General features: G+C 43.7%; 1 protein-coding gene across 1 annotated transcript in view; it reads left to right on the top strand.

Annotated features, from left to right (window-relative positions):
* The first annotated feature begins 4,182 nt into the window (after positions 1 to 4,182).
* hs3st1l2 (heparan sulfate (glucosamine) 3-O-sulfotransferase 1-like 2) overlaps positions 4,183 to 15,567 on the top strand; it is a 31,397-nt gene continuing 20,012 nt past the window's right edge. The window contains exon 1 of the mRNA XM_030737598.1: positions 4,183 to 4,446. The gene's annotated coding sequence lies outside the window, so the exon portion shown is untranslated. The remainder of the gene's footprint in view (positions 4,447 to 15,567) is intronic.

Here is a 15,567-nt window from a genome sequence, read left to right as displayed (position 1 = left end):
ACCCGCAGAGAAACTCAACAGGGGGTCAGCTTTTTGTTTAGGAGAGAAAAAGAAAAGCCTCTCGACAGTAACGTGGTGATAAGAGACGCCCGTACGCTCCATATTTCAGCTGCTGAAGCACAGCTTTGTTCAGAGAGGCTCCTTCTAATTCAGTCATCTCCCACCCCCACAGTTACACATACGTACTGCCAACCTATTGTGAACACATTGACACACAAATACAGAGTCTGTGAGTATGAGCACGGTGACATGCTTCCAGTGTTTGGGATCTGTACCCCAGGACATCGGAGTTCAAATCTGAGGATTTCTAACTTTACGGCTGAGCTGGAAAAAGTTTGTTAAACAAAAAATACAAGAAAGTAACAGATTTGTTGAATAAATCATGATGCAGTTTATGAAGCACGAGATGGAAAATCATATCGTGTCAGATCCATGTGAGGGGACGAGACGAGTGTAAACTTATTGATACGAATGCTGCAGTGGACCACCAAACTGTGATCGACCACACCCACCCACACACACACACACACACACACACACACACACACACACACACACACACACACACACACACACACACACACACACACACACAAAACTGCTTCTGCTGCCTGAGGTTCATCATTTATGCAGACATGCTGCATATCAGCTTTTGTAAATGTGAGAAATGTCAGTAAATATTGATTTGTTTACTTTATAAACAGAGGTTCTCAGTTCATTCAACAGTGATCAGCTGACAGACAGGTACGTCCACCTTTTTCTTAGCACGCATCGATGTAAATCACAGACTGGTTTCAGCTATGTTTCGTTTCTTTGAGATTTAACTGCAGAGCTGTCACATCTCGTCGCATTGTCCTGGGTTTTAGAAATATTTGTTTTACATTTGGATGTAAACTTATCTCCTCTGCAGGAGCAACAAAGGCATGTTAGAAATTTGCTTCTTATTAAACTGCAGAAAGAGAAGGACGTGACATTTGGGACAGCTTCAGACAGAAGACTTGGCTGAGATCAGGACGAGATCAGGGTACTGGTAAATATTAAAAAGGAACATTCCCCATCTCACCTCTGTTCACCCAGCAATATCTAACCAGCACATCTAAAAAGATCATCATACTCATTAGGCAATGATATGGCACTGTGCAAAAGTCATGGGCCACCCCTCATTTCTTCATATTTTGCTTCCAAGGAAGCAGGCTGCTTTTTCACCCGCTTATTTCCCATTTTCCTATGAATAAATGTGACTCAAGACTTTTGCACAACCCTATATATTTTGTTATTGTGAATAACTCAGGTGAAGAAGCTTTATATTTCTAATTTCTCTATCTCGTTATTAAGCTCCACAATCCAACATCAGTAAAGTGTTAGCTGCTCACACTTTTCTTCATCATAATAAAAACACACAGATTTACTGGATTTAACTTGTTCTCTGATTTTATACTACAGAAAACACTCCCTGGAACACCAAGTGTACATTGATCCATTCCTGAAAATAATCCATTCAAATGCATCTCCTTATTCTTCTGATGGGAAAATACAGGAATTATTTAGCCTGTTGGAAAAAAGACAACTCTGTATTTGTGACCTATTTTTAAAATATTCATAGGAACCGTGGGGGTTGGGACTGAGAGCCACAAACACAGTTATGAAGTCATAAAGTATTAAATAATGGAAGACTGATGATAAACATATAGTAGATAATCACAGGGAACCTAACCATTTAAATGGTGAGAAGATTTAAAACAGATGAGTGTGATATGAATGTTTCCTCGTTATGTTGATGTGAAACAATGTAACATGAACATTAATTGCAGTCTGCTTCATTTGCAGATTGGGAACAAACTCTGTTGTTTTGTTGTAGCTGCTGAGCTGCAAAGGGAGACGAGTCTGTCAGTCTGGACTCGCCAGATATGGAAGACTGAAAAGGACTCGCTGGTATTTTAAATCCAACGTGTAAGCATGATTTTAATTTGTGAATGGGAGGATTTGAACCCAAACCAAATATGCTCCTGTTTGGTGCTCAAACCTGAGCAGTGAGTGATGCAGAGTGTTAATGAGGTGGTGTCTCATCCAGCTCACAAACCCAGGTTTTTCTGTACTTCCTTCTTGGTTTTTGCATGCAAACTTTATCAACATCAACAATTTTATGTTAACAGCTTTGCTGAACAGGTTGGTGATTGTTCAGGACCTCTGGTGAAACTCTGCATGAAGGTTATGCTGTGAAAGTGGAAAAGTGGCCATAAAACAACAAATGTGACCTTGAGCACAGTTTGGGTGGTTCGGGCATCTGACTAGGATGCCTCCTGGGTGAGGTGTTCCAGGCATGTCCTACTTAGAGGAGGCCCCGGGGCAGACCCAGGACATGCTGGAGAGTTTATACTTCTCGGCTGGCCCGGGAACACCTCGGTGCTCCCACAGATACGTTGGAGGAGGTGGCTGGGGGAGAGGGAGGCCTGGGTTTCTCTGCTTAGGCTGAGATAAGTGGATAAGTGGAAGAAAATGGATGGATGGATGAATGAATCGCGGTTGGTGCATCAGGCTAATCAAGCCTGGGGGAGAACCTCAGGTTGGACTCTTTCATGACAAAGTGTGAAACTAATTGCTCTTTTGACCTGAAGTGTTTAACTTGCACTGTTGCACATTTGCTTCTATCAATTTGTACTGCAGCCCCCTCACTGAAGGACACCCTGTTCATGTCTCCGACATGCCAGCGGCTTCTGAAAGAACAGCAGCATCTGAAACCCCGGGATAAGAGTGTGTCTGCCACTGCTGATGCCACATGAAACCATGTTTTAGGGTAAATAAAAGGTTAAAGTGTTTTTTAAGCATGTTTGAGGTTGTTAACATACAGGCGGGTCACAGCTCGTTGCACCTTCAGGTGCACAAAACCGGTTTCACTCCAAATATGCAAATGTAAACGGCAGCAAATTAAATCTGAGTGCCTGTCTTCACCTCATGCTCACTGTTTGATTCCAAGCACCATGTGTTGGAGCACAAACCCGAAATAAAAGTGTTGAAATCAGACGATTTAGGAGATTCAGGCCATGGTGCTTCGTATTAACACCCACCCACAAAAACACCCCCCTCTGCTCAGCCTCCTGAGGAGCAGTTTCATTTGGATCTGCAGATTAGCTGAAGCTAAATTCTGTAATCGCTGCGATGGGCTTAAACAGTGCTGAGTGGGGGTCTTCTCAAGGTTAAACTGAGCCCTGTGCTGTTCACTTACCTGTCAGTGTTCAGTCAGCTTTCGCTCTGTTGTTGCTGCAACATGTTTACGTATTGATTTGAATGGCATGTTTATCAAACTGTGTAAAAAATCTCTTTTTAATAAAGTCCATTTCATCTGTAATTGAGTGATTTTTCAAGGGAACATGAATATGTTTCAGAACATAGGCCACAAAAACAAGTTATTTCCTTTTGATAGCTGCTGCACATATTTTAATGCAACAGTAGATTTCAGCATTTGTTTTATGGAAATAAGGTTTTCAAAGAATGGTTTGAATTCATATTTAACTGGTTTGCAGCTGTTTCGTGTTTCTCTGACATCAGGAGATCAACCCAAAACTCTGGATTTGCTCCGTGAAGTCAAACAGTCACTAATAAGCAGCACGGCCCTGAAATGATCTGAAAAGTGAAAAGCTTCTTTCTCTTTTACCTTCTGCTTCGCTTTCAATTAAAAGTCTTTGTATATTCAAAGGCAGAAAATAGAAAACCATTAAATATTTTCACTGATATGAAGTCAGACAAAATGCAGGAGCTCACAAAGAGATGCCCGTCAGAGATATTTGAGTTGTTTTGTTGCTTTTGTGCTGTTTTGTGCGTGCTCTGTAACTTATTTATGATTCAGGGGACTCGCAGCAGCAAACTGATGGGGGGATACGAGGAGGGAAGGCAACAAAAGAGAAGGTTAAAAACTGAGAGTCGAGCAGGAGGATCTGCTGTGGTCGAATGGGAGCAGGGCGGAGGGAGGAGGAGGCGGAGGACTGGAAATGTTTTGCTCCATCACAGAGATCAGATGAAAGAGCTGCGAAAGAAATAAAGAAGAAAAGAGACGCAAGGAGGAGAAGGAGAGGGTGTTTTCCTACAGGCGGAGATGTGTTTGTGTGTCAGCTAATCTCTCTCTCTCACACACACACGCCCTCCCTCCCTCCCTCTCACAGTCACTCAGTCAGTTGCAGCAACACGCTCACCGAGATCGGCAGCACAAAGCAGAGTCGCTCTCTCACCAGCCTCCAGACACACACGCACCACGCCACACTGCACACACACGCTCAGACGCTCCACGCACTCACTTTCAGCGCCGCCCGTGGAGCTGGAGAAAAAAGAGAGAGGAAGGAAAGGAGGAGAGAAGACAAGAGCACCGGAGAAAGGACGAGAAGAAGTAAAAGAAGAAGAGAAAAAAGACTGTGGAGAGGAAGAAGGGACAAACTTTAGATCAAACTTCATCAGGTAAGAACCTTCATGTCTTCATCCCTCTCCTGCTCAAACTGAAGCTCACATGGATGTGCAGACAATATTTAGTGCAATGTTTACATCATGTACACGTAAATCCAAGCAGGCTGTACCTGCCTCTGCTCATTGTACCATGGGTAGACTCGGCCTCAGCGCTCTGTGAGGTTGTGACTTCTCCTGCTCCGTGTAGTGAGGTCAGAAAATCGTCTGAAGAGTTTTCTGTGAACTTTTGTTTGAACAGAACAGAAAAAGAAACTCCTGCAGGTCTTTTTTTTTTTGTCTGCACAAATTTAGAAACAGAATCAATTTTGGAGGAAGTGAAAGTAATTTAAATGGAAAGTTGTGCAATCTAATAAACGAGTTTGGTAGTAGCCACGTGTCTCAGATAAGAACCTCTGCTTACTGACGTTACAAAGTGAGGTCTCGTAGTGTCGGGAATGCTTTAAACATATAAAGTTTTTACGTGAGGAGGTGGAATCATCAGCTTACTGCAGCAAGCTTAGTTAGGACGCTGCATTCAGACTGAATGGGTGCATCACACATACAGAGGTACCTCCTAATTTGTGACAATATAAATCGAATATATTAGAATTTCACTCGCCAACACTGGACAAATAATCACAGCGCAAACCAAATTATTGGTCAGATAATTCCATTAAAAGCTCCAAAAGCTGGATCTACCTGTCAGTCAGAGGCCACACAGTGCAAAGCTTTACTCTAATTTAAATGGATGAGTCAAAAAAACTGGGTCCACAGAAGTTTTCTACAGAGGCCAAAACTGTTTCTGCACAGCTGTAAATTATTGTACTGTAAATAAAAGATGGAAGTAGCTCAGGCGGAAGTTACTGAAGTCCCATCTTAAAGGCTTGCACTGATGATCAGTCATCTCCATCTTGGTGTTTTCAACCTGAATGTGGTGAGGGAGGGGGAGGGGGGAATCGGACTGAGAAAAATCTGGATAATGCACACTCATTGTTGTCAATCAAAAGGTAGGCCCGCCCTAAATCATCCCCCTGGTTTATCAATCGTTTTGAGACTAACGGGTACAATTGTTCATAAAATGATCATTATGATCATTATGTTTAATTGATGAAGTGGGCTGAAGGGTTGTTTTCCCACATCTTTACACCCAAACTCCTTTGGCAACCACGGGAGTGCCCCCCTGCTGGCCATCAGAAAGAATGCAGCTTTAAGTCACTTTCACGTCAAATTTCAGACCCTGAAGCTTCGTCTATTTTTAATATGTAGTTTATAATTTTAACACGGGAGTCTGGGAGAGTGTTTAATGAAGTGCAGCTTAGTTTTCCAGGCCTGAAATCTGCCTCCTTGTATGGAGTTAAAGGCTTATTGTCCTCATCCCATTGCTGCTGCACATCAAACACAAAGGCTGAGCAAGAAAAATGACTGCATGCGAGCTTTGTGCCAGAACATCTGTTTAATGATAAAATCCTACAGTAGCTGCAGTTATTGTGACTGCTGTCTGTCAGCACCAACGAAGCAAAGCCGGAGAGCCCGGGCTCGTTACACCCGCAAACAAAAGCATCCGAACAAAATGAAACATACGTTTTTTTTTTTTTAAGTTTTGTTTCAACTATCACCACAATCCTAATATAAGAATATTTTATCACTGTAGGATTGTGGTCACTAATGTAACGTGAAAACCTTTTTTATTTATGGAAGAATTTAATTAGGAACACCTTCACTAATGTGCAAAAATCATAACCCATATTTCTCATGCACACAGTGATGTTTCCATACTTTCAAATAACAGAACAAATACTGGATATTTTATTTGCATTGTGAACACTTGGCTGCTAAAACAAAGAAGTCATTTTTGGCCACGAGCTCGCCCCTCCTAAATAATTGGTTTAAGTGGCAGCAGGAAAGAGAGCGCCTCCTCTGGAGCATCTGAGCATTCACACAGACTGTAAAAAGACGAACAGCAGCGAATCCAGGTCAGAGGCAGAGTTAGTGTGTGTGTGTGTGTGTGTGTGTGCGCTGTGTTTTTGACCTTCACTGTGTTTATGAGGAGATAAGACAAAAAGAAGCAAAAGAAAGAAGAGACAGAGTGGGAGAGGGGATGAATGAACTCATTGTCTGATCTGGGAGTGTGTGCGTGTGTGTGTGTGTGTGTGCGCGCAGTGAGGGGGCGTGTTTTGTGTGTCACTAAACAAACTGTGAGCAGTCAGTGACATGTGGGGAGGTTAATATTACACCAGAATGTGTCCAAAGAGTTCACATCAAAGGAGCCAGTAACTCAGTAACAGTAACAATAATCGCTGAACGGTCACGTTCATAAAGGCTGTTCTGGGGTCTGTCTTGGACACTGTAAACAAAAACTTCAGGACTTCATCTGTTCATAATCATCTGTTCAGTGAGCAGCGAGTGAACTTCAGCCAACATTACAGGTCAGACCAACAGAAACCAGAAAATCCACGACAAACGATGTCACAGTGCAAATGCAAATAACAGAAGGACAAATATGGAGCACTTATTACTAAGATGTCAAACAGAATCCAAACTTTCACCACCTGCTGCTGCTGTAGACTTTCAAAACAAACTGTGAATGTGTTGATGTACGCACTCTACTGAACTGTGCTTCATAATCTGTAACCATAAAGTAACCATACTGCTGTCCTGCCCTCTGTGAGCTTAGCTCCGTTCTTCTGCTAAGTTCTGTTGATGGAACAGTCCTCCTTAAGGCGTCCATAAAGGAAGCAGTGACGCGGGGATGAGCTATCAGCAATAAAGCAAATCGCTTCCTGTGTAAACAAACGGATGTATCAGTGCTGCAGGGCCGGAGTAGAAACTGTCTCCACTGTGTTCTTCCTGAAATGAAGCCACACGGTGTGTTGTATGAGTATGTGTGCCTGAGATGATTTTGTGAGGAATTCCCTCCTGTTGACATCAACCAGGCCCAAAAGCAGACCCCCCCCAAAAAAACCCAGCAGTCTGAAGCCTCATGTATACAAGCTTACAGGGATTAGCCCACTTATGTTTATGATGACCTCATTATTTAAAAACACTGACCATGCTGAACAGGAGCATCCACCATCGTAACCGTCGTATATATGCAGTACTGTGCAGGAGTCGTGAGCCACCCCTCATTTATTTTATTTTACAGGAAAATAGAAATGTACTATACAAGGAAATATAGAATATAAGCGTGCAGTATATGATTCTAATGAGCTTGAAAGTAAGTATTTGGTGATTGTGGAGGACAGGCCACCTGACGCAGCACTCCATCCCCCTCTTTCTTGGTCAGATAGCCCTCACACAGCCTGGAGGTGTTTGGGGTCATCGTCCCACTGAGCACAAACCAGATGGGATGGCATGTTGCTGCAGCATGCTGTGGTAGTCGTGCTGGTTAAGTGCGCTTTGGATTTGAAATAAATCGCCAGCAGTGTTACCAGCAAAGCACCCCGTACCATCACACTTCCTCCTCCATGCTTCAGAGTGGGAACTACACATGCAGGAACCATCTCCTTACCTTTCCCGTGTCTTACAGAGACACAATGGTGTTTGGAACCAAAACTGTCAGATTTGGACTCGTCAGACCAAAGGACAGATTCCCACTGGTCTGATGTCCATTCCTTGTGTTCCTTGACCTGAGCCATTCTCTTCCTCTTGTTCTTCCATAGAAGTGGTTTCTTTGCTGCCATAAAGTCCAGATTCACGCAGTCTTCTCTGAACAGTTGATGTTGAGATGTGTGTGCTACTCTGTGAAGCATTTAGTGGGCTCTTATCTGGGGTGCTGTTAACTTTCTGAGGCTGGTAGCTCTGATTAATTGATCCTGAGCAACAGAGGGAACTCTTGGTCTTCCTTTCCTGGGGAGGTCCTGATGAGAGCAGGTTTTATCATAACCTTTGGTGATCTTTGCAGCTAAACTTGAGGATCATTTCAAAGTTCTTGAAATGTTTCACATTGACTGACCTTCAGTTCTTAAAGTAATGATGGACTGTCGTTTTTCTTAGTTGAGTCGTTCTTGCCATAATCTGGATTAGTACATTACTCAAATAGGGATATTCACTGTATACCAACTCTACGGCTGCACAACACAACTGATGGTCTCACACACAGTAAGAAGGCAAGAAATTCAAGAAATGAACTCTTGACGAGGTGCAGCTGTTACCTGAAAGCTGTTCCAGGTGACTTCCTCATAAAGCTGACTGAGAAAGATGTGCAAAGATGAATAATTCCATATGTATGTCTTCATAGTTTGGATGACTTTAGTGTGAATCCACACTGTAGACACTTTTTACATAATGAAAGAAGGTGTGTCCAAACCTTTGACTGGTATTGTACATTCATGCATGCTTACACACATTCATGCATGCTTACACACATACTTGCAGGGAGTGAAAAGTGAAGAATCACTGAAAGCTTGGGGCTTCCAGCTGATTTTAAACTGAAACTCATGAAGGAATCAGTTACCATGGTGATCCAGCCTGGTTTTAAAGACACAGAAAACTGAGTTTAAGCTCGACTTAGCTCGCTAAGCCAGATATCCCGCTTTGTAGCTCACGCCTCACAAACTGTTTTAGACTTAATATTTAAAGCAAAGCACTGATCGTGACCTGAGGGAGTCGCAGCCTCACAGTTACAAAGTAACGCTGTCATTCATTTGAGGTCTTCAGTTGTTTCTCAGCTGCTTGAAACCATCGCTGTGTGCTGTTTGGTGCTCGGAGTGTTTGTGAACGATAACACTGAGTGAAACCACAGGAAAGCAACGAACTGAAGCTGCTGCAAACGTCCACAGAGCCACAGAGCCAAGGGTCTCTGTGGCTCTCTGTGGGTCTCTGTGGGTCTGTTGACACTAACACGGCTCAGAGCAGCTTTAATGTGCCACTCAGTCATTGACCAATCAGAGTGAAGGACTGCGTCAAGTTCCTCCTGCTCAGAGTCAATGCAGGGCACCAACACTGTGTAAGGACACATGCACCATCAAAGTGAAAGCACCACAAAAGTTTCAAACTGAAAAATTATCAATTTAAAACGGGACCAAAACACCCAAACAATTAAAGCACAGATGGTAAAAAGGCAAATCCATTACAGAGTGATTGGTGCATAAAACCGAGTCGGTAAAACGCAGACACGTAGAGCAGCAGAGATAAATTCGACTCCTTCGGCTGAGTTTGTGGGTTTTTACAGTTTTATTTGTTACTCTGTTTTTACCTCCGTGTAAACAGTTTGGTGGAAATTACACTGGAATCTGTGTAATTTCCTCCAAAATCTGATTAAGATTATATACTTAGGAAGCTTCACTGCTGGAGCTCCTCAGCCTGTTTGTCCCAAACTCGTCAGAAAGCCGGCACCCCTAGGCTGGGGTGGGGGGTGGGGGGGGTGGCGGGGCTGATTTATCAAAACTGTGTTCTGAATATTTGTTTTCATAAAACAAAGAAAGACAGAAAGACAGCGAGGGAGAGACTGGGGGGGGGAGACTGGGGGTGGAGACCGGAGGGGGGGACTGGGGGGGGAGACTGGGGGTGGAGACTGGAGGGGGAGACTGGGGGGGAGACTGGGGGATAAAGTTTAGTGGAAATATGGCGAGACTGCGTAAGAGCAATTTGTATGAAAAGTAAAATGGATGTTTTAGAAAATTGGGATTTTGGAGAGTGTGATAAGAGCCTGAAAGCAGACTTTGTGTTATATTTAGAGGTGGAGGGTTCACGCTGTGTGTTTGTGTGAGCGCCGGGTTCTCTGCCACCTTTGCTAGCAGAGTACATTACGGCTGTTTGGGCGCATTAAGGGGCATTAACTGGAGGAGCGGCCCTGAATAATGCATGGCTTTTATTTACGAGCAGAGTGCAAACGTCCTGTGAAGCACAATGAACTGGCTCCATGCTCACAGTCATGTTTCTGTCACTTCACAGGACGTTGCATTGGCTTACATTCATTTCCTGGAGACTCCACGTGAACCCAATCATAACTGCCGCCACCCCGACCCTCTTTATCTCTTAAACCTAACCAAGTCTTTACCCTAATATTTATGATTTATCTCACAGCGACTCTCCCACAGTATACCAATGGATTGATGTGCCGACAGCATGAGGAATGGCTCTATATGGAATAACAATTTGCCAAATTATGGGATTTTGAGTGTTTGAACAAAAAGGTGATGACCTCTGCGTGCATGTGTGTGCGTGCACGTTTCTGCAGGTCGACATAAAAAGGTGATGCTGGGCGATCAGTGCTCTCCACTGAACGATGCTTCGGTGTAATGGGGAAGCCAGCGAGCCCGTTTATGGCTCACACACATTTACAAACTCACGCTCTCACAGTCCAAACTTTTAAGTGACATTTCCGTGATTGCCTCTTCTCCGAGTTTTATCTCTTCAAGTGAATTTTGCAGCCTCCTCTCTTACACATTCATTCTGCTGCAGAGACGAGATGTGACAGAAATCAGAGAATGGCTGCAGACGTTCACATGAGATCAGAAACTGGTGATCTTTTTTTATTGGAGATGGTCGTAGGAGCTGTTTTTGTTGACATAACAAAACTCATCTTTTCAAGGTCAGCAGCTGTAGACAAAGACCCACAAATTATTTACATATTCTACGCTGACCCTTACATTCAAATAACCTGCTTCCCTAAACGAGTTCATCCACTGAGCTGTTTGATGTGGATTCATGTGCATTTGAATTCATGCAGAGATAAAGTTGTATTAAGTTCAGAACCAGAAAAACAAAGATGTCCAATTTAAAATAACTTCTGAATGTTTAAAATTTACACTTCAGGCCGTCTTTGTGCACAGCTGGACTTCTCCCAGAGAAACCGCTGCTTTCACATTTTGTTCTGGACACTTTCACATGTGTGCTGGATCAAACCTGCATGATATCGAACAACAGCTTCTACTGTACATCACGGTTGTTCATCATGAAATTTGCCCTGTAGGGTAAAACTCGTGCCCAGTTCTTGCTGTCATAGTCTGAGGAGGACATTTGGTAAAACCACCTGGCCTGTGATGCACCGACATGCAGTAGATTCAAAATATAAAGCTAACTACCCGCCCTGCTCCCTGCACCTTAAACCTTTTCACCCAAACAGACTTCCAGCTGAAAGGTTGGAGTTTGGACACACTGAAAGTGATCCAGTGCTCATCACAGGAGCTTAAGATCAAGTGTTCAGAGCAGGGAGATAAATACAGTCCAGAGATGACCTTAAAGGAGAAATCCGCCAAACGTTTGATTTGTGTTTGTAGTTGAATTGCAGAACTTTATACTTTCCACCTGAGATGTGTGAGATTTGTGAAGGACCTGCCAAAAAGTGAGCACAACACAATCTGAGAGTTAAATAAGGATAAAAAGGCCGGTGTGACGAGCATATTCTGTCACAGTGCTCCAGTGTTAAAAAGACCAAACTAACAGCAGCAGAATCAGGATGGATGCAGCAGTTTGACAGAAAAAAAAAGCTGCTTCATCTGAATAACCGTCCCTCAGTGATCACAATAAAGCAGCGCAGCCTTGAGAATATGGTTTGTGATTTATATTATGAAGAGGCCATGGAGCACAGGCTAATCTCTTATATCACGACTGGTTTTATATTTTTATTGCATTGCTTACACAGCAGCAGTAGAAATGAGCCATTTAAATTTTATTGCATTTTAATCATTGATTATTTAAACTGTTGCAGTTATTCTGTATTTTATTTATGTAACTGAATATCATCTGCAGGTTCATTTCCTTAATGTAGCCTCTGAGGTGAAACAGTCAGAAATATGTTGTTCATTAGCTAAAAGCATACAAACCACCACGCTCCTTTAATGTCTTTGTTAGCTCTCATTTTAGGATGTGGTGAGTGGTTTTTAAAGAGCTGCAGCTGGAGGGAGGCCATGCACTTGGGGGGGGCAGTGTTAACTGTATTTGTCAAACTTTGGGGTAGGAGGTCATCAGCCTGGCAGCCGTCCGCTCTGTCAGGGTGAAGGTTCACGGGGATGGTGGCTTATTTTCCCTTTCTCCCTGTGCCAGCTGGGAGTCCCTTTACTCCTGGATTCATATATTCCTGAAGCTGATTGCTGCCATACAGGAGAATAACAAAGTAAAGTTCCCACCCCGGCCCCCAAACCAGAATGCAGCCACAGGTTTATTAATAAAGACTCAGAACAGAGAACAGAGCTGTCTGTGGTGCTACTGAACCGTAAGTGAAAACATACCAAACTAAAGGCGTCTTCACACATTCTGCATATATTCAGCTTACAAAAATCAGAACGCGCACAACCAAAAAACAACAAAGTGCATTTTGTGATGTCATTTTTTGGGCAGGCCGTGAACATAAACTAACTTTAATCTTAACCTGCCCTAAAACCAGCTGATGCCTCTTTTCCACTCGTACCAACTGGGCTCAGTTTTTAGGGTTCTCCGTTAGGTGGCAGCACCTGGTACCAGGTACTTTTTTAGTACCTACTCAGCTGGGTATCTGAGTGAGCTGAGTCAAGTTTAAAATGTGACGTCAGCAGGCTGCATGCCACTGATTGGCCAGGGAGTGACGTCACTAGATGAGTCATGAGAGTGACTCTTTCACAAGAATCAAACCTGCTGTTTTTAAAACCCAGTAAAGATGGAAATGGCTCCACCCTGAGCACCACCACGATGAGCTGCAGACAGAATCTGCCCTCCACAGCAGCCGCCCTCGAACCAGATAGTTTTTGAAATGTTTGTGTTATCTTAAATATTTTGAGTTTATTTGGAGGTCGCTCCCCCCTGTGGTCCTCAAAGTGCCTGGAAATCCACACACATGCTCTGTGGTTGTGTCAGCACATGTGTTATCACATGTGCATGTTTTCAGGGGTCAATGCACGCGTCTTTCTGCACAGCAACAGGGTGTTGTTCAGCAGCAAGAACAATAGCTGTTGGATTATTTTTAAGTTACTGGGTTTCTGAAAAGAGGTTGCTGACTTTCCAGATGTATTTTGAGCACCACGAGGAAACAGCTCTACACCCGATACCTCCAAGACTGAGCGGCTCAGTGCAGCTCAGGCCAGAATAACACATGCATACCTCATTTCAGGGTGTACTGTCCCTTTAAACTTTAATGACTAAATTACAGGCAGGTCCCAAAAACGTGTCTCTGCAAACAGAATTACATCCTAACAACATGAGTAATACCAGGACACCACACACACACACACACACACACACACACACACACACACTCTTTTTGTTGCTATGGTTTTGGAGCCTGAGTCCTGCAGACTCTGACACGACAAATTATCTTACCTCATTGCCAACAGCTGAAATGATAACTCCACTTTATTGTGACTTATAGGCTACATGATCCTGTCAGTGAGAAAGTTCAAATAAATAATGATATTGTAGCAAAAACCCCAGAAAGGAGAGCTCAGTGAAGTTGATGGGTTGATTGCTTTGCTGCAGCTACTGAATCAAACTTGGATGAGAACACTTCGTTAACTATTTTAAATTCCAGGGCTTCACATTCAGACTCATACTCTGGATGCCCACACACTGTACTGTATTCCAGCTCTGTTAATTAATACTGCATTGATCACTGGAGGGATTTTTCCTTTCGCTTGCCCTTCTGCTCACAGAGCTGGGAGGTCAGCTACAGAGCAGCCATTCTGGGGGCTGGTAGGTTTTCAGTGAATAGCTAAAGGGCACATCAGCAGGATGAGATGTCTGTCAACACTCTGGGCTGGAGCCAAAGTTTTCAGGCTGAAGGATGATCTTCCCACTCACCGTAGCAGGAACATCTTTCTTCGCTCTCCCTGAGAGGAATACTGATACGAGTAGTGTGCTCAGAAAGTTTTCCAGCTACAGTTACAGCAGTGATGTTGTCTCCATATGACATCATGCAGTATTTAACTCTATATGTTTGAACCAATGTGACTGAATTTGGCATCATGAAAGTACACATGAGGTGATGTCTCGCACCATTAGTCCTGTTTTAAAGAGCCACAAAGTCGGTATGAGGATGCTGGATTTATGGATTTATGCAACAAAATATGAAGCTTCAACTTGGCTTGTGGTCACCGTGCTGGCTGTCGCATACGTCACATCTGTGCCATCACAGCCCCGCAACCATTTACACTGGTGCTCAAGGCTTGCTGCAGTCTTCTTGAATTATACATGTCTCCACTCATCGGCTCCAGCGTAGCAGGAAAAAGTTGAAACAGAAGCAGAAAGATTGTAGAGAGCTCAGAGCTGCAAACTTTTATTGTTTTCCCAGAAAATCTCCTCTTCTCAGGCTGTGGCAGCTCCTCCCGGTCTGTAATCTCCGAGCTCCTGCCTTGATGGATCACAGACATGGCAGTAAACACTGAACTGCTCTAACACTCCTGTCTCCATCCCAGCTGTGCCGGACACGCTGCACACGCCAGGCTCCAACACAGTCGAGAGGCTGCAGGTTGGGATGTCACTTTTCGCGCGCGCTGTCATTTGCAAGTGCGAGCATGGCAACTATAAACGGGTAATTTGTGTTCAGATGTGATGCTTTTCCAAGCATCCATATGCCACGAGCTGGCAGCGGGAGAGCCCTCTCACTATAACCTAAACCGGGTGCGTCAGGAACAGACGCAAAACAACACTTTGTGCATAATTTGACTCTGAAAAATGTCAGTGTGTGATCCTGGAAATAAGAATAAGCTGGTACATTACTGCTGAAACCAAATATTTCTAATATTTATCATGACAGAGGTCAAATGATAACAAAAGTGATCAGTAGGAGCCTTCAAAATATCCCAACAGGGAAGTTCTCATTCCATTGCACTGATGGGACTCCACTGTCCCCCCCACGCCTCCTGGTGTCCTGCCAGTCACAATCAATCAGCCCAATCTCTCACGTATCGACCTGCTCTGTATAGTAACAAAGTCATTAGAATTGAATCCTGGCTCTGTCCCCAAATTTAAGGAAAAAGTATCAAAGCAAGGTCACCGAGGGCAAAGATGAAGAACCCAGAGGGAGATGCTGTGCTTTAGATTTGTGGAGTGACCTTGATAAATTCCAGACAGGAGGAGGGAGTTTGCACTCTGGGTGGCAGTGTGTGTGTGTGTCTGTGTGTGTGCAGTTAGTGATGGCTCTCATTAATTTCCAGTCGCACAGACCCCCTGAGGATGGTGTGTACATGTGTGTGTGTTTGCACTATTGTGGTGTGACGGGGGAAG

This window comes from Archocentrus centrarchus, chromosome 9 (assembly GCF_007364275.1).
Source record: "Archocentrus centrarchus isolate MPI-CPG fArcCen1 chromosome 9, fArcCen1, whole genome shotgun sequence".
Taxonomy (NCBI): domain Eukaryota; kingdom Metazoa; phylum Chordata; class Actinopteri; order Cichliformes; family Cichlidae; genus Archocentrus; species Archocentrus centrarchus.
The sequence above is the reverse complement of the archived record's forward strand: the minus strand, read 5'-3'. Positions and strand labels throughout refer to the sequence as shown.